The 4,854-nt window shown below is 43.8% G+C and overlaps 1 long non-coding RNA gene across 1 annotated transcript in view; it reads left to right on the top strand.

Moving 5' to 3' along the window:
• The first annotated feature begins 2,660 nt into the window (after positions 1-2,660).
• Positions 2,661-4,854, top strand: part of LOC112450000 — a 12,257-nt gene continuing 10,063 nt past the window's right edge. Inside the window, exons 1-2 of the long non-coding RNA XR_003038554.2 lie at positions 2,661-2,884; positions 3,010-3,211. This is a non-coding gene — a long non-coding RNA (uncharacterized LOC112450000). The remainder of the gene's footprint in view (positions 2,885-3,009; positions 3,212-4,854) is intronic.

Genomic DNA, 4,854 nt, shown 5'->3' with positions numbered 1-4,854 from the left:
CACCCCACACCTCCGCTCCTCCCGGTCCTCCTGGTGTCGAACCGAGCCGGGCAGCAGTTCGGGTCCGGTCGGCGGGCTGCGGCAGCTCCCTGACCCCTGCGAGTCCTCGGTGCGCTCCGGGCAAACTGAACTCGGCGACGCTTCCCTGCGCTGCGCGGGACCGCTGTCGAGCTGCGCAAAGGTAAAACGCGCAGCTTCCGGGAAGGCGTTTCAAAATAAAAGCAAACCGCAACCAGGGTCTGACACTAAAACAAAATTTAACTTCATAATACTGTTTAATTCATCTCAGTTTATTTGAAAATCACAAGCAATCATAAAAAAAACACAATTATAACACATATTTTTATAAAGTTATATGAAAACCCTTGAAAGAATGCATATAACACACCTTTAATCCCAGAGCTTTAAAATAAGATCATATTATGCTGAGAAATACATAGTATATAGCCTTTTTGGTCAAACCTCATAAAATAACGTTATGAACAACATGTTAGCACTTAGAATATGTGTTGAGAATGACTCTCAGCTACCACCACCCCAAATCTTAGGTCAGTATACAATTAGAGTTACTGCAGTTTATGGTTTTGTTAAAATCACATCACTGCAGTGGCCATCTTGAACTGGGTTGACTCTAAAAGTTAATCTGCTATAGATGTACATCCAGTGATTACTTTCTGAAAGTTTCAATAAAATCTGTTCAGCGATTGAAAAGATATTTTGCTAACAGTGCAGACAAACAGACAAAAAAAAAACATTATTGCACCGACTTTGGGGCGATAATGAGAAATAATACAACACATTCAAGCACAAATAATGACAACTCGTTTACATCACTGACATGTTTGTGATGTATATATTTATATGTTAGATAACGTTTTCTTTTAAGGTTTTTGACTGACGGAAGGATGGAAGGACAGCCTTATTTTGAAGGACAGAGTTGGCCTGTTTCCGGCATGGCCCTGTGCGTCTGTTTCTAACTTGACGCTGTTTGCGACGAGGAGGAGCTGAAAGTGCGCAACATCCAACGATTGGGTCCAATAGTTTGAGAGAAACGTCCCGCAGCAGAAGATGGGATGCAGAGCTGTTCTCCATCTTCATGTAAACACAGATTTCACCCTTCAGCCTGAAAATCCTGCAGGGCTCCAAGGACTGGAGACAAACAGAGAAATGAAAAGGCTGACACAAACGAGTCACCTGCAGAAGCCAGATGTACAGCCTGATTGTACACTGTGACCAGAAAAAAAGGACATTTTTATGACCTAAAGGACGTTGTATTTTCAGTCTGTCCCGTGTGTGTGTGTGTGTGTGTGTGTGTGTGTGTGTGTGTGTGTGTGTGTGTGTGTGTGTGTGTGTGCGCGTTGGCGATGGATGAGAAAAAACGTTCAACTCGAACAATAAGGGTTGGAACAAATCCTTGGCACTTTGTAAAAATAAGACCATCAGTTGTTGTTTTTAATGATACAGGAAGCACTCAGAGAGAGAAAACCTCCAAGGTCAGAGAGTCAATTTAAAAAAAAAAAAGGTGTAATCCGGATCATGATGTGGATCACAATCAAAATGTTTGTTTTGTTTTTTCCTGAACATTTCATCCAAACCTGTTCATTATTAGTTTTTATGTAATCCTGCTAACAAACATGGCCGAAAGCAGAACCTCCTTGGCCTTAGAACCTTAGACCCCGTGACCTTGAAATCAATGGGCATCATCCTTGACCCATCAGGTGTCCAGCTGTGCAGTTTGACATCCATACGTCACACTGTTGTAGAGTTAGAGCACTAGGTCAACTGTGACCTTGACCTTTGACCTTGACTTTTGAGCAGATTACCAGCAAAACCTAATCCCTTGTTCCTTGCACCATGTTTGGTGCTTCCTGAAAATTACATAACTCTTTGAGTAATCTTGTGCACAAACCGTCCCGAAAACGTAACCTTGGAGGAAAAAATGAACGCGGCGTTTCTCGAAGTACTTCTACGGTGGCCTGCAGGTGCAAACGGTGAAACGAGCTGCAGACTCCAAAACATGCAAACACCAATGCAACAGAAAAATGCTGCAAACAAAAAAAAAAAAAAAAAATGCTACAAATATTTAAAACAACAGCAAACTTGCTCCACAAAACAGAAGTGCTCCAGACCACTAGGGGGAGTCGAACAAAGGAGCAAATCATATCGGATCAGACCCTCAGTAAAAAGAGGAAGTCAAGATGGAACTCAGAATTTTTCAAAACAAAGTTGGAGGAAGAAAGAAAACATGTTATACTTCATTTATTTTCAAATACGCAGTCTTTTACAATATTTTAGAACAGCAGCAGTAATTGTGCTGTTATTCTATAATATTTGTTCGACTCCCCCTAGTGTTCTGGAGCACCTCTGTTTTGTGGAGCAAGTTTGCTGTTTTTACTATTTGCAGCAAGAGGGGGAGCCTCTTTTCCACCCCTCGAGTATTCCTCCATGTTGGACGCTCCATACGTGGGCTGACCACCTCTCCCCCATCTATCAGACCGTACCCAACAACTGGAACAGCAGATCTTTGACGTCTCTTTCCTTGACACTTAACCACGCCCCTTCTTCTCTCCGCTTTTTCCCACCGCGACACAGGGACCAGTGTCAAAAACCTGAGAGCCCTTTTGTGCCTCTTAGGTGGTTTGTGATCGTTTTTTTTTTAACCCTACTGGCTTTGCAACACTACAAGGACCTGTCAACTCTCCATCCAGATTGAGGGATCAGGAACCTGCACTTCTGCTGATACTTCCAAAGGATCTCCTACGTTCTGGGCAATTCAGGAACAAGTGATTGTTGTTGCTGTGCTCGTGCCTTGGATGTTGGATACTCTGCAGTGCTGTGGTTCTCTCAACCCACAAAGAGCGCAGCGGACTTCAGAAAACTTCAGGTGAGAACAGTAAAGGTACTCTGTGTTCAAGAAGCAAAAAAAAGCTAGCAGATGTTTCAGGCCACCTTGGCTCGTGGTATAGCAATAACTGAAATTTCTTCCTTGTTTTTTAAAAAACCCATTAGGTCCTTTACATACTGGGCCGCTGACACCACCTCTCCGAGAACTGAACCAGCACTGGATTCGTCATGAATGGATTAAACGTGGGCGTTGATCACACTGAAACTCATCTTGTCCAGGTTCACGACTTTGTAAAAGGACAGCGGCCACCCCGGCAGACGGTTGACAATCCTTTGCACTTTCTTGAAGATCTCCTTGCACCTGAAGGTAACATCAAAGGCTCTCCTGCTGGTTCTGCTGTAATCAATATATGTCCTGTACTCCGAGCTGGAACAGTCTGACAATGAGCTCAATGGATCCCTCACGCGCTCTTTCACCACTTGCCACCACTGCAGTGTCCCAGAGCACATAGACCAAGGGTCTCCAATCCTGGTCCTCGAGGGCCACTATCCTGCATGTTTTCCTTGTTTCTCTGCTCCAACACACCTGATTCAGTGGTTAAATTACCTCCTCATGTTCTGCAGAAGCCTGTTAATCACCCATTGATTCAAACCAGGTGTGTTGGAGCAGAGGAACAAGGAAAACCTGCAGGATGGCCCTCCAGGACAGGGGTGTCAAACTCCAGGCCTCGAGGGCCGCTGTCCTGGAGGTTTTTCTGCTCCAACACACCTGATTCAAAATGTTTGATTAGCTCCTCACCAAATCATCAGGTTCTCCAGGAGCATGGCGACAAGTCATCCATTTAAACCAGGTGTTTTAAAGCAAGAACACATCTAAAACATGCAGGACAGCGACCCTTGAGGTTTTCTTATCATCTGGACAGTTCAGGTACAAGTGGTCCACATTAAAAAAGGAAGGCGGGTGCTTCAGGCCTGCCGGACCACTTGAATCATGGTGCAGCAGAACCGGAATTTGTCTCCTTCCCATCCAAAACTGGACTGCCAACAGTTCCATATTCAGACCCTTTCCAAAAAATTAGAATATCATGAAAACGTTGTTTAATTTTCATAATTTCATTCAAAAAGTTTCATAGGTTATAGATTCAGGGCCCACAGTTTAAACAATTTCAAGCATTTGTTTGTTTATTTTTACATAATTTGGGCTTCCAGCTCATAAAACCCATGAAAACAGGATTTCAAAAAATTAGAAAACTGTGATGAAATAAGCCTAAACTCAGTTTTTGCAGAAAAAAGGAAAGAAATTAAAATCAAAATAAGGTACTTTAAAAACGGTATGTCAGTTTTCTCTTGCCACATTTTGCCTTTCCTCTAGACTTTCCATTGATATGTTTGGACACTGCACTGTGTGAACAGCCAGCCTCCTTAGCTATGAACTTTTCTGGCTTTTCTATCTTATGGAGGGTATCAACGATGGTCTTCTGGCCAGTTGTTAGGTCTGCAGTCTTCCCCATATTGAACCAAACTGAAGCAATTTAATGACAGATGGTGAAAACCTGTGCATCTTAGGAGATTATTAGTGTGTCACAGATTGCGGCCCATATATCATTATAACCCTAAACTTGTTTTTTCCCGAAATAAAATCAACCCTCAACACTCTTCCTTGAACCACAGAAAACGCATGTTGCACTGCACTCCCAGAGCAGGTGCCTCACCGACTCAGGCGCGCCACAACCAGGTCGGGGGCAGGTGGATGTTGGTGACATGCCCCGGGAGTGCATGACAGACCTGACTGGGAGAATCCCATGAGCTACCATCCACGATAGGTCCTGGAGTCTGTTTGAAAGAATGGGATGGTTCACGTTGCGCCAAACTGTTGTGGCTTCTCCGTGGAGGAGGCCGCGCACTGGAGTCACCGGCTCCCGGTCCTGCACAACAGAAATGATAGAGCGATGATTGGTTAAAATGTTTATCTCTTCTGTTTCCAGATTAAAATGTACTAAAAACTGTTTT

This window comes from Kryptolebias marmoratus, linkage group LG2 (genome assembly GCF_001649575.2).
Source record: "Kryptolebias marmoratus isolate JLee-2015 linkage group LG2, ASM164957v2, whole genome shotgun sequence".
Classification (NCBI taxonomy): domain Eukaryota; kingdom Metazoa; phylum Chordata; class Actinopteri; order Cyprinodontiformes; family Rivulidae; genus Kryptolebias; species Kryptolebias marmoratus.
Note: the sequence above shows the minus strand (reverse complement) of the source record. Positions and strands in the feature narration are given on the sequence as shown.